Here is a 25,544-nt window from a genome sequence, read left to right as displayed (position 1 = left end):
GACATCCCACGGCCTGAAGGCAAATGTCAGGAACCACAGGCTCTGGAATCAAACTGCCTGGGTTCAAATGGTGACTCTCCCACTGTCTAGCTGTGTGACCTTAGGCCAGTGGCTTAACTTCTCTGTACCTCAGCTTCCTCTTTATAAAATAGGGATAATAATAGAGCCGCAGCAGAGAGTTGTTAGGAGCATTCCATGAGATAATACGTGCAAAGCTCTCAGCGTGGCTCCTGGCACATTGTGAGCTATTAATAACCCTTAGCTGTTACTGTCGTTTTCAGGAGGCAGCGTTTGCTGTGCTGGGGGAGCCTGGGAGAAGAGTCACGTAGGGGAGTGTGCGGAGAACTCGGATAAGACGGGAGGATCGCCTGGAGTGTAGGGGCTGGGATGAGCTGGTGCCCAGCTGCAGGGGAGGGGCAGCCCCAGTGCAGAGCTCAAGGGCAAGAGACTCTGCGGGGCAGAGATGGGGTGCTGATGAGGGGAGGTGCACACACAGGAGGAGGGGGAGAAACGGAGAAGCAGTTGGGCCCCCGGCATGGTCTTCACAGACTTCATCTTCCTGTTTTGCCCTAAAAATGTACTGGTTGGTGGAGAGACAGTCACGCTAGCCAGAACCACTTTCTGGGTTCCTGTAAAGCAGCAGCACAGCTGTTCCTCCACACCTTGCCCTCCAGGGTCTAAAGTCCCACTTGGGAGCTGAGACCAACCCACAAGCGACAATTAGAATGAAAAAGAATCCGAGCCGTGGAGGCACCAGAGGGAATTTCTCGTCCACCGAAACATTTCAACAGGTATTTGTTGAGTGCCTGTTCGGTGTAAAGACAGCACCGTGGGTGCCGGACATGATTCAAAAAGAAAAAAGATGTGAGAGTCTCTGGCCTCAAGGGGTAGAGAGCCTGAGGAAGAGGCCCAAGGCCCCGGCTGGGCTGCAGAAGGTGAGGTGGACGTGCCACAGTGGGTAGGGGGGACTGTGGAGGAAAGATTATGCGTAGGAGCTAGTTCTTGACGTGGCCTCTGAAGGATGAGTAAGAACAAGAGGAGGTCCAGAGAGGCTGGGAGCTTGCCCAGGGCCACACAGCTAGCAAAGACCAGAACCAGGCCTGAGGTCCTTCCACCATGGGGAGATGAGGAGAAGGCACCACATCCCTATGCGTATGGTGCAGGGAGTGGGGCCGTCGTCGGAGGTGCAGGGACAATCGCCACCTCCCCTCAGCCAGCTCTGTCCTCTGTCCTGAAAACCGCCGGAAGGTCCCACCCAGGCGCGGGCTAGAGGCCGCCTGTGTTTTCAGATGTGGCCAGCAGAGGGCACCAGGAGCACTGCACAGCTTCAGCCAGAGAGTGGCTGCCCCCCGATTCTGGATTCAGAGCCTGAGGCCCACTGGGCACAGGACATAGACACATGCACACTCACACACCTGCATGGGGTGAGGCAATTATGGGACACCAGATGGGAGAGCCACCTGAGCAGCTGCCACGTGGACATGGGGCTCACAGGGGCACGCTTGGGGGACAGAAGTCTCATGGCCCTTGCAGAACCAGACCCATCAGTAAAGGTGGTACCTGGGGTTGAGCAAACGAGAGTTCTTCCATGATGGGCCTGAGCCTAGTTGTGACATAAAATGGTGTGTGTTCTGTTGTTCCCAGTTGGAGAAGTCGGGGTGGGGGGGGATCCTCCATCTGTCCCTGCCTCTGAGGTTCATCCTCAATCCCCCACAGACAACCAATGAGATAGAAAGATTCCTGTCAGTACAGGCATGTGGAGTCAAGGTGGAGAGAGCAGCCTGGAACGGTCCCCAAAGACCGGCAATTTTCATGTCCTTTAGCAGACGTGTGACAGAAAAGCCATGTCCTTTTACATAGAACTGACTGGGAACCAGCCTTCCCGCCTTAATGATAAAGGCCACTCACAGAACTTGGATCCCCCTTTTGCAGAAGACACCCCCACCACCCCCTGCAAGGACTTCCCAGGGACTCCTTCTCTTGAATAGGAGCCCTGTTCCCAGCTGAGCAGCCCAGGTCTTCAGAGTGTACATAGGTCTGCTTCAATTCAGCCTGGGGGACCTGTCCCAAACTCTAAAGGATGTGGGTCCAAATTCAGTTTTGCTCCTCACTCTGAGAACCAGCATACATCTGTTTTGGGAGGTGACAATTTGGAGACTCAGATGACCCTAATGATCAAGGTGGTAATAGAGCAAGAGATGACAGGGGAGGCGAGCAAGGAATGGAGGGAAGGGATATACAAGAGAGAAAGAGATGGGGCAGCCAGGAACACAGAGTGGCCAGAAGGGTGTCAGGAACACCAGGTTGAGGATGGGTGCCCGGCTGTGCCAGTCAGTCCCGCTGTGAGACCGGGCCAGCAACGACCAAGCGGCATGGTGCCACATCAGGTCATGTCTGTCCCCGGCTCTGCGTGTGTGAATCTTGTGAAGTCCGTCAGCTGGTGCACCCTGGCAAGGTGGGGGTCCTTTCCCCGGCAGCACACAGCTCATGGCAGCCGGAAGGTGTCATCATCCTCGTCTATCTCCAGGCCTGTGGACCTTTGAGTGCACGCGCATGTGAGACATGCGGGGAATGGCAGTCTACGTGAGACTGTGGCTTTGGGAGGCAGAGGCGCATGTCTGCAGGTCATGTGGGAGTACAAGGGAGCGGGGCAGAATGCATCAGACTTGCCAGGCCAGGGGTGAGGACCTTCAGTCCCGTCTCCACCACTGACGAACTCATGCCACATTCTCAGGGGATGACAACCTCTCTGGCTCCGTGTCAGCCTCTGCACATGCAAACGGCAGCCCCTGCCTCACTTACCTCGCGTGGATATTGTGACACTCAAATTAGGCAAAGATGTATAGGGAAGGCCCACGTACCACACAGGTGCCCCGTGTAGCTCTGCAGCTAAGACACCTAGCTCCGGCTAGGAAGACAGCTGTCGCTTGGCCAGTTCCCTAAGAGAAAAGGTGGGCAGACAGGAAAGCTCCAGGGAAAAAACAATTCTCAGCTGTCCAGGGTCCAACCCACCTTTGGGCCTAAAGCTTGTTCCCAGGGGCTTCCGAGGATACCGGCCTCGCCCCCCAGCCACACTGGCCAGTGCAGCACTCGGTTTTCCTGGGGAAGCCTGTTTGTCCCCCACCCTTCCCAACACCCCTCCAGGGAATATCCTCCTACCTCCTTGCTGCAAACCCCATGATTCAGAGAGTCATTTCCAAGGGAAGGAAGAAAGGAAGGAAAGGAAGGAAGGAAGGAAGGAAGGAAGGAAGGAAGGAAGGAAGGAAGGAAGGAAGGAAGGAAGGAAAGAGAAAAGAAAAAAGAAAAGAAAAGAAAAGAAAAGAAAAAAGAAAAAAGATCCTAGGCATCAGGGGAAATTTCAACCACAATGTAAGTGGTTCCAGAGGAGCAGTGACAGCACCCTGGACGCAGCTTGGGGCTCCCAGCATTGTCAACACCATTCTCAGAGGAAGGGACATAAACAGGACATATGTGCAGGGCGTGAGGAAGATGAATGTTTCCCCAAAGTGGAAATTAAAGTTATCAATAACATTTTGTTGTCATTGTTGTTTAGCCACAGGGCCCTTGCGGCTAGAGGAACCAACAAAGAGCAAAGCCAAAGTTAGCAAGGGCCTCTTCGCTGGGGACGAATCCAGCTCTCTGCTCGGCATGGCCAGTGTGGGTTCCTACGGGGCCCAGCTCAGCCAGCGTTGTGACAGCAGGGCACAGTTGAGGGGACTTCTCAGGGTCCCCCTGTCCTGGTGGCTGCTCACCCTCCCATGGGGCTCAGGTTGGGATCCCGCACAGGACCTGTCACTTACTCTTCCCTCAAAGTCCCCATACATCTCTACATCCATAAAAAACACACTTGTGTGACTTCTGTCTGTAGCCCACACAGGCACACACCCACCTACACGGAGTGTGTACCACACCAGGTGATGGGTTCCATTCACTTGTCTTGTTACTCCCACTGTTGTTCTCTGCTATGGTAAAGTGAGTCGGGGTGAGGATCTTGCCATGTGCCTCTGCAAGTGGCACGGGGACTGTCGCTGTTTGGAAGTCTCAGCCTCAAAGCCACAGGACTGCTGGTCTTTGGGGGAACAGGAACAATGGGCTTCAAAATGTGTTCCAGATGGTGGCATGGGTCTTCTTTTAACATTTCTGAAATGACCGACTAGGAAAGGCAACAAAATGACGTAAATTAACCCAATAAGGTATGTACCGTCTTGTTGCTTTGAATATAAAGAGTGGGGTTGCGCCTCATCCAAATCATACGGAGATGTTATTTTTAATTCTAGAATTGCAAATCTTAGGCAGGAAGGATTGCCAGCAGGGCATTCCATAGAAGGAGAAGGCCGGGGTGCAGGGAGTCAGACGGGGCAGCTGGGGCCCCAGGGTCAGCCCTCCTTCGGACAGCTTCCAAAAGAGAGGAGTGCAGAGGGCAGCTTTCTGCAGGCGCGCGGTGTAGACAGCTCTGGTTCCCAGACGCTGCCCCTCGGGCTCCCCTGTTTCAAACAGCATTGTGAGTGGCCTGGCTCGTGCGGGGCTGCAGAAGGGGTTGGGGGAGGCTTGTCTCCTCTCCTCCAAGGCTGAAACCGTGCAGACAATAGGCCAGCACGGAAGTGTCTGCATTCATATTCAGTCCTCCGCCTTCTCTTATCCCTCGCTTCCCCTCCCTCTTCTTCCCCTCTGGCCCTGGGGATGTATTTTGCATCCTTTAAATGATCTTGTTTATTCTATGTGTCGGAATATAGTTATCTGAATATTAATTATGGCTTTAGTGAAGTTCATCGGTTGAATGCAGGAATTGAGAATTCCTCCTTCACTTTCAGCCACCTGCTTTGATTTCTCTGTTTATCTGCTTGACTGAGCTGAAATCAGTTTCTGTAAGTGAAAGTCGGCTGCTTGGAGCAGATGTTAATGCTCAGAAATAGTGTACGGTCTGCTATTAGCATAAGTAGCATGATGCTAATAAATAGAGGTGCGCAGTGCTGGTGGCGGTGGTGGAGGTAGGAACCAGGGGGACAGCAGCCTGCCCAGTGACTGAGCCTCAGCACTGCTCAGAGGAAGCGAGAGAGGCCGGGCCTGGGTGCTGGGCACATTTCTGCCCAAGTCAGCCCCACCCTCTCATCCCCAGCACCCCCATATGCAGCCAGCTGGGGGCCGATGATTAATGACGGTGAGGGTTGTAACCAAATTGTAGTGCCATTAGCACCAAGTCACGACTGACAACTAGATACATCATCTCTGAGGTTCCTATCCAGCTAACTAATTTAACTATGTGAATACGGGAAACGCTGCTCTGATGCCATAAAGCAAATATTGCCAAAGCCAGGAGCGCACTGGTGCCCGTCGGGAATGAGTGAGAGAGGAGGAATCCATCAGGACCTTGTGGCCAGGTCCACAGCCCTGGAAGGGTCAGAGATCCACCTTTGGAACAAGTCCACATCCACCCCATGGAGCCAGGTCTGGGTGGACGGCTAACAGTGGGGAACTGGTTGATCATGCCTCTGCCTCCAGGACCCCCCCCCCAACCACTGATTCACTGCCCCCTGGCAGGGGGACGACAGGTGTCCAGCTCAATCAGAGAAGGACAGATGTGATGACAACAATGCCTCTATCCCAGCCCCACCCCCTGGCCCGAATGTCCCCCCTTTCTGCAGCTCCCGACTTTCTCCAGGAGAGGGACTTGCAGGCACTTTGATGAGAAACAGGTGGGCCTCACTTCTCACGAGAGCGGCTCCTGAAATAGTGGAGGCAAATTGTTATTACCTTCGGTTTTGTCTTCTTTCTTTCATTCTTTCTTTCTTTTTTTTTTTTATAATGAATCCTATTGAAATGTGCTGTGTTTGCTCATCAGAGGAGCCTTATAAGGAATCCTTTTAGAAATGAAAGATTCCTCTGCCATGTGAATAGACGCCTTTTACTTCATCTGGTTTGTGGGCTTGGGAGTTCCACAGGGCTGTGTTCCTTAAAGCCACCCCTTGAATCACCAGGTGGCTCATTCTCTGAATCAGAAAGCCCCCTACTCAGGTCACCCTCACCCCCACTGTAGGGGGCAGTGGCTGGGGAGGTTAGGGAGCAGGAACACCAACTCCATGATGGAAACGCTCGATTCTCAAACTTCTCACTTGCCATGCTGGAGGCAGAAGGTCTAATTGGCTCTCTGTGGCTCAGCCAATGTAGCCCCCCTCTGGGGTTCCCCAACTGTCATCCAGGGAATGGGGGATGAGCTCATGGGATCATGTCTGCGAAATTTCAGAAAACTTAAAAGCACTCTGCCAAGGTGAAGGAGACGTTTGTGTATTAGTACCTGGGTCACTCTGCCTTGAACCCACAGGCCCCCCACCCTGACAGAAGCAGAAGCTCAGAGCATGGCGTTCAGAGTGGCTGAGCCAGCTTGCTGGAAGGTTCCACACCCAAAGTGGCCACCCACGCCAGTAAGCTCAGAAGAAAGTAATGGCAACAACCCAGATAATTCTGGGAAATTTAACTTCCATGAGACATATCCAGATAATAGAACCAGAAAGACAGACTTTGGCGCCTGAATGATTGTACAGTGCTCCTCTTTCTAGAAAACGCAGTAAGACAGTAACTTTAGATAATCAATGATAATTACCTAAATAGATAATATGTGCCCTGTGTACAGAGCACTTCCTCTTTTGCAAAGTTCTTTCTTTGCTTTTCTTTCTCCTGAAGTTTGTAACTGCCCCCTGAATGCAGTGGGATAGGAATGATTATCCCAATCAACAGATGAGAAAACTGAGTCTGAATATTGTTGTCAAGGGAGGAGTGCAGCTATTTCAATAGACAAAAGGCTAGGTTCATTTTTGTCAGAAAATTAACACCGGTCCCTTGACTTTTTTTTTTCTTCCTTATCTTCCAGAAAATAAAAAAGTCAGACTTATGACCCAAGTGCTCTAATCTGCTTATCTCAAGTAGGAAAGCATATTTTTCCTTTGCATCCCTCAAAGAGGCTATTATCATTTCCCTTCAAGATCTGTGCTTTAATCGAAAAGCTATTTCAGATGTAAATGGGGTGCAGTCTCCCCCAAAAGATAGCATCCACCCCTCCATCCATTATTCCACACACCCTGGCCAAGGGTTATAAAGGTGACTGAGAGGCAGTCCCTGCCTGCCCTCAAAACACCTACAAAGAAATAAAATACAAAGCTGCATTTTCCCAAACTGCCACAGGAATGGACATTCAAAGTGCACGGAAGAAGAAAGGCTGTCTCCTGAGGGGATGACTTGGGGAGCCGCTCTGCGGGGTGTCCTTCGATCTTTGCCTTGATAAATGGATATGATTGCAAAATGCAAAGATCAGCAGAAGTGCCCTCTGCAAGGAGAAGGCGATCTGAGTAACAGGGAGAAGAGCCAGGCCTGGCTGGGCCAGGTGGCAGGCCTGGGGTCGGTGCACAAGACATTCCAGCCAGAAGTAACAGAGAGATCCTGACGGGAGCTGGGACGGGCCTAGGTCACTCACCACCCTGTAGTGACCAACCAGACCGGTGCCCTGCCCTCCCAACCTCCTGCGGCCCTGCACTCAAGAACTCCAGCTCCACTGGCTCCCCTGGCTTGGGGCCACATCCTACATCCCGAAAGCCCTGCTGGAACAGGCCCTCCAGCCTGCTGGGCATAGGAGAGCACCAGCTCCATGAAAGAAAGCTCCTTTCCCAAACCCCTTGCTCTGAAGACCCTCCCACCCCCAAGCTCTCTGCTTTCTTAAAGGTTTTGCCTTTAAAACAAACTGCTGTTATTAAATAAATAATTGATTTCCTTCCCCATTTTTTATTAATCAAAGGCTAATCAGAGCTGCAGATCGGCATGCAGCAACCAGTGTTAGCCACACGGAGTGGATATAATTCTTGCTAAAAAGCAGCGAGATGCTCTTCTGGTTTTACCTAAGTAGTCCCATCAAGGTGCCAAGTGTGATTTCCACGAGGCTTTGTGAAGTGGCCAAAAAGAGCATGGGTTCTGGGACTCCAGGTTGGCAAACTCAGCTCAACAGTCCACACCCCGGAGGAGTCCTGGGGCCTGGAAGGAGGCAGTTTGGGGAACCTGCTCCCACATGGGGGCGGGGGTGGGGGGACCAGCTGCTGGAGAGAAGCGCCTTCTGGCCCACAGCAGGTTGTCAGGACAGGCAGCTTGGGACTCAGCCCTCCTGGGCCCAGATCTGGGCTGGATGGAACCTGCTCTGGGTTGAGGCTGAGGGCCCCAGAGCCCCCTCGACAAGCCTGTGGCTTCACCCAGCTCCTGCTGTCCCAACTCCCAGTCCCAGCAGACAAGACACCTTCCCACTGCGTAGCCATCCCTTGCCTACACCACCCCCAGCTTAAAGATACTACTGGCAACATCCTGGTTCTACGACCTGAACCAGATTCTTATCAGTCCTTTTTTTTTTTAATCCTGCTGACTTTTTTCCTTCCTTTTCTCTCTCTCTCTCTCTTTCTCTCTCTCTCTCTCTCTCTCTCTCTCTGTACTTATTGATCCCAAACGAGGAAAAAGTCTATTAATCCTAAACCCAGAGAAGATTAGAGATAGAGCCGAAAGGGCTTGTCAGGACAGAGCCGCACAGGCATTATCTCCTGGGAAGGTGACCACGTCACCAGCAGAAGGAGGAAGGAGAACAAAGGAAGTGAAACAAAGAGTGGCCACCCCAGGAGGCAAATGTGATGCTGAGGAGGATCCTCCAATCTCAGCTTTGCACCCACCTCCCACCCTCCCTCAGGACGGGATATTGGGAGGGGGCGAATGGCATTTGGTCCTAGGGTCATAGCCCACCCCTGCCAGCCCTTCTCCATGCTCAGAGCACCCCCCAGGGCAGGTGGGAGGGGTTCTCATCTCCACTGAGGCCATGGAGACTTGAGACCTTGCCTGGGGTCACCCACAATCAGGATAGCACCAGGCTGACGGCCCCGTCCTGTCCAATATGGGGAAGTCTATTGGGGACCATAGGACTACTGGAGTGGCACATGGCAGGGGAGCTGGATGACCCACCAGAGACTTCAGGGGAGTTCCATAACCTTTCTCTGCCTCAGTTTCCACCCTTATAAAACAGATACGATAATTGTAAGAACCTTACACAGTTACAGTGATAATTATATGAGATCATATGTCTGAAGAGCCCACGTTAGTCTTATTATCAATAAATAATTATTATTACACCTTCATCCAAAGTTTGGGAAGAGTGTGGCCCACTGTCCTCTGCAAGATGGACAAGGGGTGCAGTCTTTAGGGACAATACAGCCATGTGTCAACACTGATGTAACCAAAAGACCTCGGATCTGTGCAGTGACTGTCATCCACTCTGTGTGTGGACTTCAGGGCAAACCCACAGAACTGGCCATGGTGGCCCCTGGGGACCAGGGCTATGGGTCTCAACCTCCCTCCACACTGCTCTCCTCCCTGACTAAATCAGAATCCCTTGGAGTGAGGCCCAGGCACTTTTGTTTTTCAGGTGTAGACACTGAGGTCAAGGAAAGTCAAATGTGTGTCCAAGCTGGGGTGGCTATGGGGTGGTAACTGGGTGCCAAACCCCTAGGAATAGAATCTAGGTCCTTGTCCTCCAGACAGTATCAACTCACAATCTCCCCCAGGTCAGCCCTAGCTTTTCCAGAAATCTACCAGCTGCTTGCAGAGCAAGTCCAGAAGCTTCTGGCATACATGACGATAGGAAGGCAAGGCAACAGGCCACCTCACCTCCTAGAATGCCTTTTTTCTCTTTCAGTTCCCTTGACTCCATTCCTCTCCCATTTCCTCCATGTTGGGGCTGGTGCTGAACTGTTTGGATGCTAGCTGGTTTATATGTTTCCCCATAGGTCTCCCTCATGCAATGAGCGTGCTGTACTTGGTCCAGCCAAGACTGGCCTCCCCAAGGTTAAAGACAGTGTCTGCAGGCACATGGGAACCTTGACCCATGTCATCTGGGAGGGATCACTGGACAGATGTTGAACTCTGTGTCCTGCTCACCTCTCAGGCCAGGAGCAGGCTCATTGGATGAGAGGAAGAAATCAGGCTCATCCATTCAAGCACTTCCGGAGGACCAGATACATGCATTACGTCATTCGTTCTCCCACAAACACTGGGAGGCTAGAACTATTACCATCTCCATTTTACAGATGAGGACACTGAGGCACAGAGCACTTGAGGGACTTGCCTGGTCAACAGTGGTCTTGAGAGTCTGATTCTTAACCCTGTGCTGCACCCCCTTCACAGGTGGGGGTCCTACCCTAGAGCTTCAGTCCCCTGGGAAAGCAATTGTGCAGTTAAAAAAATAAAGGGATGAGCTAAGAGCAGATGGCTTGTTTGTTGTTTATTACCTACTTGAAATTTTGTCAATTAGACTCCAAGTTACCGATTTACAGAAGAAAAACAGCAAGAGAGGCAGCTGGGTACAGTGGGGGGAAATGCTGAACTAGGAGACTGCAGTGGTGAGGTTTTTAAATTATTATTATTATTATTATAAAAATAACACATGCACATGGTAAAAATGCCAAGGGGTATACAATGAAGCATGATTCTCCCTCCATTCGAGACCCCATCCCACTTGCCAGGAGTGGTTTCCTAGGTATTCTTCTGGAAATATGTCAAGTATACACAGGCACAGGCAAACACACCCACGGACACTTTCTATGGTGGAAAATGGAATATGCTGCCCATGCTGCTCTGCACCTTGACTTTTGACTTTCCAATATATCTCAGATCTTTCCAAATCGGCACGCCTAAGGATCAGCTTACTCTATTTAGTAGCTGCAGAGTATCGGTTGTCCAGACATGCACTAATTTATCATAACCAGGTCCCCACAGATAGACAATTAGGTTCTTTCTAGTTTTGCTTTATTTCATTACAACTCACACACAATCAATAGCTTTGTGCACATCTGCTACACACATGTACAAATCCACCTGTAGAATAAATTCTGCCAAGTGAAACCATTTCAGTAGATTTGAGTATTCTATATTTTGACCGACATTGGCTTCCAAAGACATTCTGTCAACTGAAGCTCTCATTCGAATTTTTTTTTTTTTTTTTGAATCCCCGTTCTCCCAAACTCCTTACTCACATTGTGTATAACCAGAAAACTGTCTTGGCCAAGACTCGGGTTTCAATTCCTGCCCTGACCCCGGCTACGAGGCCTTGACCAAGTCACTGCAGTCCTGGGCCTCAGTTTCCCCACCTAGTCTCTGACGGTCGGCCTCGCTGATCTGTAAGGACGCTTCTAGCTCTTCCCATCTGTGATTTTAAGTATCTACCCTGTGCCCGCGGTGTGTTAAAACTCTGCGGGGACCCATGAGTTCTCCTAGCCTAAAGGAATCTAAAATCTGGTTGGGGAGGAGAATACACCCTGCGAAGATGCAAGGAGCAACTGGGGACAGTCTGAAATCAAGCGCAAAGTTGTTTGGTGTAGTCCACAGGCTTGTGGAAAGTCACGGAGAGCAGTGTCAGGAGCCTGTGGCCAGAGTGAGCAGGCAAGGCACTGAGATTGTCGGCTGGAAATGACAATAGGAAACGTTTTATCCCCTTCCCTCCTTGAGCCTGGAAAGCCCACCACCATCCCCACCACCCTCCCCATCTTCCCCACTATCCACTTGTTTTCTCAAGGGGACTGAAGCCCCGTGGTGGTTTGTCTCCCAGCACAGTATGAGGTTCCAGTTCTATGAGGATCCATGAGGACCCATGAGGATCAGGTCCTACCCCAGCAGTTTCACTAAGTACCGGGCTCTTTGTGGAAACATCAGTTCAGTTTACTATTATAGGGAAAAAATGTACATATAAGCCTCCATTAACCCAAGTTCTCAGAAAATGGAAATTTCTAAATAATTCCATTTTCTGGGTAATAAAGGGTAAGAAAGAGTTTGGAGGAAGCTGGAGCTCCTCACTTGCTCCTGTGGGCCCTGGCTGGTGACCGTCTCCAACAGGGCCCACACACTGGGTCCCCTGGGCAGGCAAGGCTTCCTGTAGCCAGAGGTCACAGGTTGGAATGATGGTGACAAAGTGTCAGGGAGCTCAGGCTGCGGTTTTGGCTTTTGGTGTGCTCTACAAAGCACAGGGCTTGCTGTTTTCTTCCTAACAATTGCCTTCAGTTGCAAGGGATTTGGCTCATTTTCCCAAAGTGGGGGTAGGGACAGTGGAGAGACTATTGCAGGGGGTTGAGGGTCCTTCTAATTGAAGTTATGCTGTTTGGGGCTTGCGTATATTAATAGTATTAACCATAGTTTGCTACAGCTGAAGAGCCCTTTAGTTTAACTTTTCGCTGAATAGATAAGGAAACTGAGGCCCAGAGAAGCGGACTGGCTTGTTTCTGAGCTCTTAGAGAATCGGGGTGGTGACCACACCCTATAAAACATGCTCTTTCGGGATCACCACGTTACATGACTTGCACTTAAGGGCAGAGCTGAGTTTCAAACTATATCCACCAGACACCAAAGCTTTTCCCAAGAGTTCCCCAAGGCCCTAGCAGTCCCTACTCTCTGGGCTTTGGAACCTATAGGAGGCCGATCTTAGAGTCTATATTTTAGAGGACACGTGGCAAAAACCCTGAGATGAGCTGTTGGTATGAAGGATGCTGCTCTACAAGCTGCTTTCAATGGTCCAATTAAAAAAATCAGTCTTAAAGAATCATCCTACTTTTCATGCAAGTGACTATACCCCATATCTCCCCCCCTCCTAAGCACTAAACACTGGGTAGAAGAGCTCAAAAATACTTGCCAGTCCCTGTAGGTTATAGGCAGACTCACAGCCAGGCAAATGTCAGTCACCTCCCTAGGTGTAATATTTACCTCCTTTGAGGGGTGCTTGTGAGTTGAAATAAAAGCACCCTCTAACATCCTTAAAGGCTGTGTCACACTGTAACTAGGAGTAGTCCTATCCCGGCCCTGCTGCCATCTGGCCATGCTGTGGTTCTCTGCCCCTGCTCCTCCACAGGGAAAAAGAAGATAAAATCATTTCCACGCCACCTACCTTCCAGAGCTGTGGGGATAACTGAGGTCAGTGGCTCTAACTTCAGTGCTCTTCAGAGGAAGGCTGGTTAAACACAGGTGGCCAGAGCCCCTCCCCAGAGTTTCTGATTCAATAGATGGGGGAGGCCCAAGAATTTTGCATTTCTAATGGACTTCCCAAGGTTACTGGCCCTTACTGCAGGTCTGAGGCCACACTTGGAGCACTGTGAACTTGAGAACTTGCAAAGGAATTCTTATTATTGTTTAAAATTTTGTAAAATGCAGGATCCTTCTTTAAGGTAAACAAGTACTATTTACTCCTTCCAACATCGTATCTGAAAAATTCAAGATTTCTTCAATCTCATTTGCTTCTCTAAGAACCCAAGGAAATGGGGGATCCCTGGGTGGCGCAGCGGTTTGGCGCCTGCCTTTGGCCCAGGGCGCGATCCTGGAGACCCGGGATCGAATCCCGCGTCAGGCTCCCGGTGCATGGAGCCTGCTTCTCCCTCTGCCTGTGTCTCTGCCTCTCTCTCTCTCTCTGTGACTATCATAAATAAATAAAAAATTAAAAAAAAAAAAAAAAGAACCCAAGGAAATGTTAGGGGATACTCTAGACCAATCAGCCAGTCACCGGAAGCGCCCACACCGGACAAATGAGCCTACTCCCTCCCCTAGAAATGGTCAACTCAAGAAACCAGAAGATTCTCTCCCCCCAAAAGAGAAATCTTAAAAACTTGTTCATGTCCAGAACCCGTCTGGCCCCTACCCTCACCTCCAGCTGCACAAAGCTAGTCACAGACACCCACACAAACATGCAAGGTTGCTCCCACTCCCCTCCACACACCCCGAAACCCACCCGCAAAGAGAGAGGCTCTGCTGGCCATGAGCACAGCTGGCTCCCCATCTAGAGGTGGGGGTCCTCTCCTAACGTAGGGCTATTGTGTGACTAGGAAGGAGCAAATTCAAAATGGAAAAAAGGATTCCCATAAGTCATTAACCCCAAATCAGAAGGGCCTGATGCTGGTTCCCAGTGGCGAAGACACGTGTTAATGGGAAATCTGGAGGGAGGGCCATGGGCCTCGGCAGCCGGCGGTGGCAGGGCCGGTCACCACGGGGCTCCGAGGGCAGGGCGCTGGGGGCACGGGCGCAGCAGCAGCCGCCGCGGTGGCGGGCTCGGGAGGAAGGCGGAGGCGGAGAAACACTGGAGACGGTGGTCGCAGGCACCGAGGGAAGAGGAGAGGTTGTAACAAAGAGAAAAAGGAGGAGGGCAGGCCGAGGCGAGGGCTGGAGATGCAGAAGCCCCGGGGGAGGAAGGCGGGCGCAGACCAAGGCGGGCCAGGCGCTCGGGTCCCCGCGGGGGTCGCTGACCTCGCCCGCAGCCCGGGGCCCGCGGCCCGCAGCCCGGGGGTGGGAGGGGCGCCGGGGGGGGCCCACTCGGTCTTCTCCGCCCCGCTCCCTGCCCTTAATGGCTCGGTAATTGATTGGCCCCGCGTCCTATTTTCACCGCGGGCGGCCGGCGCCAGAGGTCGGCTAATATCAATATTTCCCGCGGCTGCTCCGCGGTCTACATCCTCCTGCTCCGGGCCGCCCCGCCGGCCGAGAATTTACCTTTGGTTTAACAAGAAGTGGGAGCTGAGTCAGGGATTAGGGCTTGTCAAGTCAAGTCAACACAAATAAAAAAAAAAAAAAAAAAAAGGAGAGAGGGGAGGGAGGAGATGGGGAAAGGGGAAAGACATTCGTCTACGCGGGGAGCAATCACGACAGCCTGGGGTTAATTGTGGGGAAGAGGAGGGAGGAAGACAGGGAAGGAGGAGGAGGAGGCAAAGAGGCAGGGCAGGGGAGAGATGAATGAGGAGGGAGACAGAAAGGGATTTTAAAAGACCATGGAATCCTTGTTCCTGTGGTTGGCATTTGAAGCCATCTGTAATTGGCTTTTCCCTTCTTCCCACCCACCTTGTCACCCTGCAGCCACCAACACCACTAAGCACAGGCACCCCTGCAGCCTGACCCATTTCCTTACCTCTCCCTCCCCCATAATATTTTCTGGTCCTACTTTAAGTGGCTTTTTTTCTCCAACCAGATGTGACTCATTCAAGGCAGAGAGAAGAACTAACATTTATGGAGTATTGCTGTATGCCAGGCACTGTGCCAGGTGATAATCAAATATTAGCTCATTGAACCTCCTCAGCAGCCCAGAAGACAGGCTCCATGGGTGCAGGGCAGAGTCTGTCTCCTACCCTCTGCACAGCACCCAGCATAGCTCCCATAGCTCATTCACAGTAGCAGACTGTTGAAAGATGGAATAAATATGCAACCGAATGGCAGCAATCCGTGGAGCACAGACATTGTGGATGCTCAGGGAGCACTAGTGAGCTGCCCACAGCCACACTCTTTCCTCTCCCTCACACCCCCTGTCTTCACCTCCTGTTGACTGATTAACTGTAGATGATTGATCTGCGGTTCTCTGTTAAAGACAGTGTAGAGACTCAAGTTTCACACTGGGATGAAGAACCAGGAGGGATTGGTGGCAAGAGACTTTGTGAGACAGAGCAGGGAAGCCAAGAACCCCCTCAAAGTGGGAGTCCTCTCAGCAGACCATGGGGGTCTCTACCTCTCCCCACGACCACTCAAACCCTAAGCGGCAGGAGTCTGTTGATGAACATCCCATGAAGTGCCTGAATTTCCCAGAACCACACTGGGCAGTTGCCTGCTAGTGGTACTCCTCCAGCCAGCCTGTCTCCCAAGGCTGGGTCACCAAACTTCTTATCCTTAGTCAGAACTACAGGCTTGTATCTCAGGATCTCAGAGCTGGGGGCACCCGGGAATGGCAACACATGGCAGGCATAAGTGGTAAACAGTAGAACTTCCTCTAACACACTGATGAAGACTGCAGGGGAGGTAGGGGGGGATGAATGAATTTCCTGATAACATCCAGGGCTGCTCTGAGCCCTGCTCCTGGCCCCAAAAAAGACCTGGAAGAGCATGAGAGTGGACCCAGGTCAACTCTGACCCTTCAAGAGATGCCCAACAGCTGAACCTTCTAAGGCTTCGCCAGATCCATGGGGTCCCTATGTCTGTTCCTTCTCTGATCAGAGTACTGAAGAGTCCAAATCCAGAACATCTGCACATGTGCCCAGCCACACACTGAGCCCTCAGGAACAAAAGAGGAAAGCAAAGCAGTCCCCACCCCCACCTTCTCAGTCTAGTAGTAGAGAACAACCCCACGCACTGCAAACCAATTACAGGACAATACAAGGAGGTGTTACAAAGAACATCATCCTGTGGTTCTTCAGCCTGGGAATTCAGCAGAGTTCAGAGACGGAAGTGCTCAGTGTGGTTGGACTGATTGGGATGGTTTCCTGGAGGAAGGGGGATATGGAAGGGGTGAATGCAGTGCCAGAAACTAGAGGCGTATCAAACTGATGGGGAGACCAGGGAGACCAGATATTTCCCTGTAGAGTGAGCTCAGAGAGGCTGGAAAGAAGACAGAGATCAGAGGTATGGCCTCAGGGCCTCTGGTGGGCCCTGCTGCCCTGTCAGCAGGTGTAAAGTGATGATGGGGCCTCCGTGATGGCCTGGGGCTCTCTCAAACAAACAATCCTGCACCTGTTGAAAATTCCTCTGCAATCTCCCTCATGATGAGAAGCATCATACCTTTTACAGGCTCGATTCATTGCCCCCCTCCAACACACACACACACACACACACACACACACACATACACTATCTAGTCAGACCTAGCAGAGTCTCAGCAGACAGATGAGTAGATTTCCCCTTGTGATGGATTCCTGAATCCAATCTCGGTGCATCCCCCATCCACGTCAGCTCTTCCTGGGTCCTGGTTGGCTAAGGGCACAGGGAGATAGATGCTTCCTGCCGTCTGGAGCTCACATCTGGTACAGGCTAGGAGAGAAGAGAAGCCAAGATGGTCAGTGTGCTAAGTGACAGACTCAGTAATTATGGCAAGGGCAGGGACACGGGGACAGGAAGGAGTTGCAGGAGTCAGAGGGAGTGGGGCCCATTTAGAAAACAATGGAAGAGCTGCCCTTTTGTGAGGTGTCACTGTGTGTCCTGGGCATCTGGCTTGTAGGAACTGACTCAGGCTTCACATCTATACCACAAGGGAAGCACCATTTCTCTTCTCTTACACATGCAGAGACGGAAGCTACAGGAGGTTAAGAGCAGAGGTTAGTGCAGAGATGGGGTTTGACCCCAGGGTTGCCAACTCGGGAGCCTAACTCACTGGGTGCTGAGTGATGATAACCTGCTGTAACCAGGTGGCTGGAGAAGACAGCAAGTCCCTTTGTGACCTAAGACAAATAAAGAGGGACACTTGATTTTCCTGTGTTCCAGAGCGTATGTGAGATGGTGTCCTCTGTTCTCTAGGACTGTCACTCCTTAGGCCCTCTTGCCTGCTTGGCAGGATGAAGGACAGGTTTTCACAGGCAGACAGGAGAGGCCAGGGTCACCGTCGGTAAAAGCGCACCCAGCGCTGCTCCTGCCGCCCAGACGTGTGCTCTGATCCTCCGCTGAAAATGTCACGCAGGAGACAGGCACGCTCTGATCTTCAGAGAGCTGCGGTGCATCTGTGATGACATGTGGGCATCAAGATTTGCATATTTATTATAGATAAGCTGTCAAAATGTATGTTGTCAATTTCACCTTATACTCCAGATTTAATGGTGCGCGTAAAGGACAGAAAATCTTTAATATTAATATTAATATGATTTTAGATTATAAGACTGCATTGTAGATATCAATCAGCCAACCCTTAAGGACATGTCACTCAAGTTGATATAGTTTATAGAAAATTAATGTAATCCATCCTGTATGATCTATTACAGGGGCATGAAGAGAAAAAAGAGCGTGTGTGCTTGGGGCGGGGGCGGGGGGGCCATGATTACTTGCCACAGTTCTCCATACGTGCTCATTTGCGTCCGTGCCTGAAACATCAGAGGGGATTCAGCGGATTTCTGACTTGGCGCAGAACTCGGGCATTAGCCGTGCCAACGCTGTCGCTTTGCTGTGAGGAAAGGGAGGCCCCACAAGGGGAGTGACAGGGCCACAGTCATTCAGCTAGTTGGTGGACTTCGTGGGGGCTCTCTCCTCAGTCCCCAGGATGTGTGCCAGGGCTCCCTGACTGTCCTCCCGCCCTCCCCCTCCTCCCCTACTGGAGGCTGCCTGGGCAGGTGGCTTCTTCATCTGTTTTGAAAGATCCCAGGGATCCCCTGGTCCTTCAAAGGACTCCTCCCTATGCTAAGGGGCCTGGAGGGTGTTGGCAATGTGCAGAGGAGCTTTCCTGGTGATCGCAGAGGTTCCGGGGGAACTCCAAAGCCCCCACTGCTCAGCCCACCTGTGTTCTGACACCTGAGGCTCTGGCACCAACACTCTCCTCACTTAAGATCTCCCATGGGCATGGCCGTACGATGGGATTCATGCAGGACCAAGACCTGCGTGATATCGTTAAGACTGATCCCTCTAGGTGGGAAGGGATAATCCCAGAAACGTTTTAGGACCTGAGCTAAAGCCCTTGCCCTAGCGATTGGTGCTAGCAGCACTAGGCAAGCCCTAGGGTTTCTGAAATGGGCTTTTTTTGTGCCCGGGTGCCAGCCAGGCTAGATGGCGCTACCAGAGAGTACCAGTGGTCCCAGGACACCCAGCTCTGCTCTCAAGTCCTGTTATACCCCCTGCCCACCCACACCCAACTGGCTTCAATGATGCAAGGGGGAAAAATCAACTTTATTTTCCATACAACCACCCAAAGTCTATAGCCCTCTGCCAACTGGGTCAACAGGTAACCCAAAGCCCTTCTGGACCAGAGAGACCAGCTCCAAAATCTGTTCGCTGAATTGCTCAGCTATAAAATAATGGTTGCCCAAATAGTCCTTCTCTGGGCCTTCGTTTCTACACCATAAAATGAGAGCGAGGAAACATGCCGTATGTAACTCACACATTGCTGGGCGTGTCCTCTGAAAGGTGCCAAACACACACAGCACTCAGGTGTGGCTTCTGCAGCTCTGGGCCTGGAGCCCTGGTACTGTTGGCCTTGCCGGAGGGCCCAGGATGTGGGCAGAAAGAAGGGGTTGCTCCCAGGAGCTAGGGAGGAACAGCTCATTCTTCTGGAGTCAAGCTCAGCTAATGTGAGTGCCTAGGGCTTGAGAGGGGGAAGTACAGACTAGGGAACTGAGGGACAGTTTCTGTCATCTGCGCCCCCCCCCCCCAAGGGCCTCGAGCTCTCTGGAAGCTTTTATCCTACTAGAGGGTGTAGAAGCAGCAATATCTTGGTGCCTGAGTGTCCAGAGTGACAACCTCACCAGGGCTCAACGGAACACCAGGTCTCCCCCCAGGATTCCAGCCCAGAAATCTGCCCATTCAGTCCAGTCGCCAATTCCTGCTCAGGTTCCCTGGTGTACTCACCTCCCTCTCAAAGAATCAGGCAAATCCTGGCTGGAGTAGTTTGTGACCATGGAGCTTATATACCTCCCATACTTCTTTTTTTTTTTTTTAAGATTTTATTTATTTATTCATGAGAGATACAGAGAGAGAGGCAGAGACACAGGCAGAGGGAGAAGCAGGGTCCCCTCAGGGAGTCAGATGTGGGACTCAATCCCAGGACTCCGGAATCACGACCTGAGCCAAAGGCAGACACTGGACCACTGAGCCACCCAGGCGCCCACCTCCCATACTTCTTATCTGAAGTAAGATTAAGGCTGACAGGGCTCCATAAATCACAGAGGCATAGAGGGCAGGCAAGGCCCAGACCACTGGGGGGGCCCACGGACCTCATGGACCCAGACAGATAGACATACTCTGGACCGCACACAGATCTGGGCATCTTACTTACCTACCACTGCAGAGGGGAACACCTGAAGCATTTTTCATCCTGTTCAAACTACAAAAGCTTCCTTGGGTACCCTTGTGTGAGTGATTCCGTACAATGGCAAAATGCTGATAGGAGGAATTTTTTTTTTCTTTTTTTAATTTCCCACCGAAGGCTAGGAGAAAGATGACCCACCCACGGCAGGGGGAGGAAGGTACAAACAAAGCTGGACAAAATGAGGAAGGTACGCCATCCTTGAGCATGCTTCTTCCCCCCAGGAAGTGCAGCGAGGCATGTGAGAGTTTGGATCTGGGAGAGCGTAGCCATCTCTGGCCCCGTTGGCTCAGAAACCTGGCAACTCACCCCATATCCCTCTCTTCTCACCAGCCGCTGTTCTGGGGCCCAGCTATTACAGGTTTAAAGTGGAGTGAGTGTGGGATCCCTGGGTGGCGCAGTGGTTTGGCGCGGGCCTTTGGCCCAGGGCGCGATCCTGGAGACCCGGGATCGAATCCCACGTCGGGCTCCCGGTGCATGGAGCCTGCTTCTCCCTCTGCCTGTGTCTCTGCCTCTCTCTCTCTCTCTGTGACTATCATAAATAAATAAAAATTAAAAAAAAATAAAGTGGAGTGAGTGGACACAAACCTGAGCATTCAGGGAGAAAGGAAACACAGGTGGGGTCGGGGGGGCACCCCCACTGTGGCTGGGCTTGCAGGCTGCCCACCTCTCTGTGGGCTGTTAGCACTTCCAAGGGGAAGTAACACGAGACAGGTCTTGGTTCCATCAAATTAATAGATTCTTTTTTTTTTCTCCAAGATTTTATTTATTTATTTATTTAGAGAGAGCATGGGGAGAGGCCGGGGAGAGAACCCCAGCAGACTCCATGCTAAGTGCAGATTCTGACAAGAGGCTCAATCTCATGCCCCTGAGATCATGACCTGAGCTGAAATCAACAGTTGGACACTTACCTGACTGGGCCACCCAGGCACCCCAAACTCAAGGATTCTTAATCTGATGCACTCAGTCTCCCTTGGGTGTGGCAGGTGGGGGAGTGAGTGCAGGTGGCCCATGATCAGTTTTCTGCGATCTCATGAACCCCTGAGATTGTATGAAAGTGGCACATGTGTGCACATATGCATACGTGAGCGGATACGTTCACACCTGTGTGTGTACTGGAGATATTTTTCTAGGAAGAATGCCTTTCATGTCCGTCAGATCCTCAGAGAGGAAGGGACTCCCCTGAAGCACTAAGGAACTGCTGGGCTGCCCCCCCGAGCAAGTCAGCAGCAGTAGAGTCAGGGCCACGTGAGGCGGTAGGCTGCCCGGCCGTACAAGTGCACACACCAGGACTCTGTGCTTTGTATATAAAACTCAGCGGGGGATCCCTGGGTGGCGCAGCGGTTTGGCGCCTGCCTTTGGCCCAGGGCGCGATCCTGGAGTCCTGGGTTCCAGTCCCGCGTCGGCTCCCGGCATGGAGCCTGCTTCTCCCTCCTCCTGTGTCTCTGCCCCTCTCTCTCTCTCTATGTCTATCATAAATAATAAATAAATAAATATTAAAAAAAAAAAACTCAGCGAGAACAAGACTGCTTGTGGGTGACCAAGGATGGGAGATGTTCTCCAGGTCCCAGTAGCCACTGGCTCTGAAGTATGTGGCTTTCTCTAAATCCCTGGACATTTGTGCCCCTTAGCCCGCCCAGAGGTGGTTGTTTTCTCTCTCTGACCCTGTCTGTTTATCTCCGTGTCACCAATATCTGTTTTTATGTATTCTTGGGTCCCCTTTCCTTCGTTTCTTCCATTAATACTTCTCGTTCAGGGGAGGATAAACAGGGTCATAATCATGCCGTAAAGTGAGCCACGGGCTGCGTGTCGCTTATTGCCCAGGGCTCTGCTAATTGGAATTTATAAAGTTCAATAAAAACTATAATCCAATAAGGGCTGAAAGTCTTCTTCATTTATCTTAGGGGTAATATTCTTCCTGCCTGCCCACCCGCCTGCCTACCAGCCAGCAGTGGGAAGCCAGGGAGAAGCCACCACACAGGCCTTCCTAGGGGGCCACGGGGCTCCCAACAGTGGCTAGCACCGAATCAAGGGCAAGGTGACCAGGTGAGGAGGAATGGAGGGCCTGGCAGGGGCAGCTGCCACCTAATCAGACACGGTGGCCACACCTCAGAGGCCGGGAGACACCCCCAACCCCCAGTCCTGGCATTATCTTTTACACCATTACAAAGTCTCCCTGGTTACAGTTCCCTTGACCCAGGAAATTGCCTCCTCTCTACCCCCCCACCAGCTTCTAGAAGAACTCAGGTCATCTGGTGTAGGGAATCTTTTATAAGGGCGATGGATGGAAGGCCCCCTCCCTGACCTGGGAGGTCCCACAGAGCAAGGTGTCACTACATGCCATTCACCCCAACCAGAGCTGGAGCTGTCTCAATCACCCAACGGTGTGCTTGATAAGAAACCCCCCACAAGCCATTTCCCAGACCCCACAGTGAGGGAGGCAAGAGAAGGTGGGAAGGAGGGTACTCAAGCCAAGCTGGGGCTCTGCACCCCGGGAACAGTTAGAGAAGTGTGTTAGACAAGGCAGTGAACAAGTGTCCTGGTTTGCCCGGGACACAGAGGTTTCCCAGACACACGTGACCTTCTTGCTAAAATTGCAAAAGAATGGTAGTGAGGACACCATCCCTGCGGTGGGCTGAGTGGAGGTCAAGGCGGGTGGAGCTCATCTCTGCTGGGCACCTCCTGGGAGGATGATGGGAGGACCCATCACCCCTGCCCGGCAGCCACTTCCCCCTAAATACCTCTTGCGAAAACCGGGGAGTTTCCCATCATCTTCCAGGAAGCCCTCATTTGAAAAATAAAATGAGTGCCCTGCAGCAGGAACACACCTGTACCCCAATTCCAAAGGCAGCCAGTTGGCCCATGGCCAGGAGGGCCAGAGCTCCAGGCACGCTCTGGGTGGGAAGACGGGCAGCGCACTCAGCCGCAGATGCTAGACTACCAGCCAGAATGAGGAGAGGGAGGCACTCACCCCCACAGCTTTCCTGGATTACTGGGGGCCAGGAGGGAGGCAGAGGCCCACAGAGACAGCTGCCCCCACCAATCGCCCGCTGGGATGGAGTGTACGCGCCTGCGTGATACCAGAAGCAGGCGGTGCAGTTCCTCTCAGGGCTCCGCACACAGGGACAACACAGCCCACGGTATTGTCCTAGCGCAGCTCTTGGGGGAGAGAAGGTTGGTCAAGGGGTGAGCCAGGGAGGAGAGTCGCAGTGACGTACCCCAGGTGCCGAGCCCTGAGCGAAGGAGTGGCGCACAGAAGCCAGCCACCAGCTGTGGGCTGAGCCACCCTGTCTGGGCCCAAGCCCCCCATGGCCAGTAGAGCAATGGAAACAGTGAAGGCTTCAGAGCCAGACCTGCCTGGGGTGTAAATCGCCCTGTCTGTAGGCTTTAGCTTTAGCCTTGAGTAAGCCATTCACCGTCTCCAAGATGTGGCTTGAAGAATTATGCTGTAACTCAGGTAAAATGCTGACCACAGGGCCTGGTGCATGTGTACTTAATTCTAGCTACTGTTGAGAGTAATTTATATTTAGTGTGAGAATGCCCAAATGAACATGTGGGTCCATATGTGGCCAGGGTTAGGGCTCTGTCCTCTCCAAGACCCCCTTGCTGGCCAGGAGCCAGGTTAGAGGGCCCTGACTTGGACTTTGGGGTCAAGAAGGAATTCCAGGGGGCGCCTGGGGGGGCTCAGTCAGTTAAGCATCTGTCTTCGGCTCAGGTCATGATTCTGGAGTCCTGGAATCAAGTCCCGCATCAGGTTCCCTGCTCAGCAGGGAGCCTGCTTCTCCTACTTCATTTGCCTGCGGCTCCCCCTGCTTGTGCTTTCTTTCCCTCTCTGTCAAATAAATAAATAAAAATTTTTAATTAAAAAAAAAAGAAAATGGAATTCCAGGAGGAAAGCATGTCTAAAAGTGATGGAAGGATGGTCCAGGTGGGTGGGGCAGAGTCATGGGGTAGAGGGAAGAGCAGGTGCACAGCTGGAAGGGGGCAGAGGAGCAGGCCTGGTGCACTGGTCAGGCAGGGGCTGGGGGGTCCCGTGTGAAGGAGGGGACAAAGTCAGGAAATGATTTTTTTTTTTTTTTTTTTTTTTGCCAGAAAAGGCAGCTTAACATCTGGGTCTAGTACCCTGAACTCTAATAATCCATCTCCAGACTCCCTACCTTTTCCCTTCAAACCCTCACCCTGCATACATCCCACACACATACACCAAGTGCCCCTAGGTACCCAGCCTGGTCCAGGTGGCCTGGGTGACGACACCGCACAGATCCCTGCTTTCCGGTGGGAGGAAGTACTCACATCCAGGCTGGGTCCTGCCTCTGCTAGGGCTGTTCCCCGGCCCTGCCTTTCCTGTTCTCCAGTGTAGTCTCTTCAGGTCAGGCTGAGGTCCCCCACCCTCTTTATGAAATCCTGTTCCTTCTGATCATTATGTCCTCTCTTCTCTCGGCGGAGGGAACAAGAAGAGCAGCATGCAAAAAAAAAAAAAAAAAAGCAAAAAAAAAAAAAGAGCAGCATGCCAGGCCCACTGCCCCAGAACTCCCGAGGCCCCAGCCAAGAGGGGGCACCACCATCTCCAACATCCTGGGTTTACTGCCGAGGCACTGAGCCAGCTCCCACCTTCCCTACGCTTCCCTTCAGACTGTCAGCTCCATGAATGAGGGGTCCCTGCCTCCCTTGGGTGCTGTGCTCACCATACCACCTCCACCAGTTCAGAAGGAAAGAGTGTGACTCTTGATGTAGGCCCTAGGCCCCCTTTGGTGGGAGAGCCAAGAAATGTTGGCCTTGGTCAAGAAAGAAAGACCTCGAGGGGATGAGACCCTCAAGGAAGGAGGTCAGGATGGGAAGAAGGCTGGTGGGGGTGCAGAGAGAGGCATATAGCTGGGGGAGGAAAACTTGTTGCATGGGAAAATGATGAAAATCAAAAACAAAAACAAAGGAATAAGGGAAATCACTGGGAGAGGCAAGATGGAGTGTAATCTGAACTGCAAACCCACCTCCTCCAGGCTCTGGAAGGCTTTTACTGTACTATAAAAACCACTGCTGAACAGCAAGCCTGCTTGATGACAAAGAGAGATAATTGGCTCTCATGCAGATTTAAGCCCAAAGTTATCAAATAATAATAGCACGCAGAAAGAGACACAGGCAAGTGGGCCTGGAGAGCCCGCTTCTTCCAAAGGACGAGGATTTGTTAAAAGTATCTAAATTATGCTCCTGCAATGGAACAAGGAAATGGGGCATTTTTCTAGAAAAAGATTTTCTTTTAATGCTTGGATACATTTTTAAAAGTTCCTTTATAATTAGGGCTGTAATTTATATAATTTATTTTTAAAATATCCTTTTTTTAATTTCCACCCGGTCCAGTTAAAGTTGAACTGAAAAGCCCACAGTAAATGATTTTTTTAATAAAACCATTTTAAAGGAGCCCCAACCTGAAGTGGAATAGATATGTGGATTTTCAGAGGAGAGGGGGGAAAAATCATATATTGAAAAAATAAATTTCCTAACCCATTTTACACCCCAGATTTTATTACCACTGGAAGGTTTTTAAAATTCTAACTCCCTGTGCTTTTCTTAAACAGTCTGTTTATGCAGGGGGGCTCCTTGGGCTTGGGACCAAGAGCTCAATGGGTCAGTTTTGGATCAGTTTCAGAGGCTTTGTCCAGGCAGTTTCACCACCCTCTGAGTCTTCTGTTTCTGCATCTTCCTCCCTCTTCAAGTGAACTCTGAGATCTCTGAGATCCCGGAGATCAATACC

General features: G+C 51.6%; 1 protein-coding gene and 1 long non-coding RNA gene across 51 annotated transcripts in view; one reads left to right on the top strand and one right to left on the bottom strand.

The window, feature by feature from the left end:
* The window catches only part of CELF4 (CUGBP Elav-like family member 4), a 296,711-nt gene that overhangs the window by 26,642 nt on the left and 244,525 nt on the right, over positions 1-25,544 (top strand). The window lies entirely within an intron of this gene.
* LOC140635161 (uncharacterized) lies at positions 3,615-17,165 on the bottom strand. Its single transcript, XR_012032483.1, has 3 exons — positions 16,967-17,165; positions 16,659-16,824; positions 3,615-5,722 (listed from the first exon to the last, which is right to left on the bottom strand). It is a non-coding gene; the product is annotated as an uncharacterized lncRNA (long non-coding RNA).

The sequence above is a fragment of the Canis lupus genome, chromosome 6, assembly GCF_048164855.1.
Source record: "Canis lupus baileyi chromosome 6, mCanLup2.hap1, whole genome shotgun sequence".
NCBI lineage: Eukaryota > Metazoa > Chordata > Mammalia > Carnivora > Canidae > Canis > Canis lupus.
The sequence above is the reverse complement of the archived record's forward strand: the minus strand, read 5'-3'. Positions and strand labels throughout refer to the sequence as shown.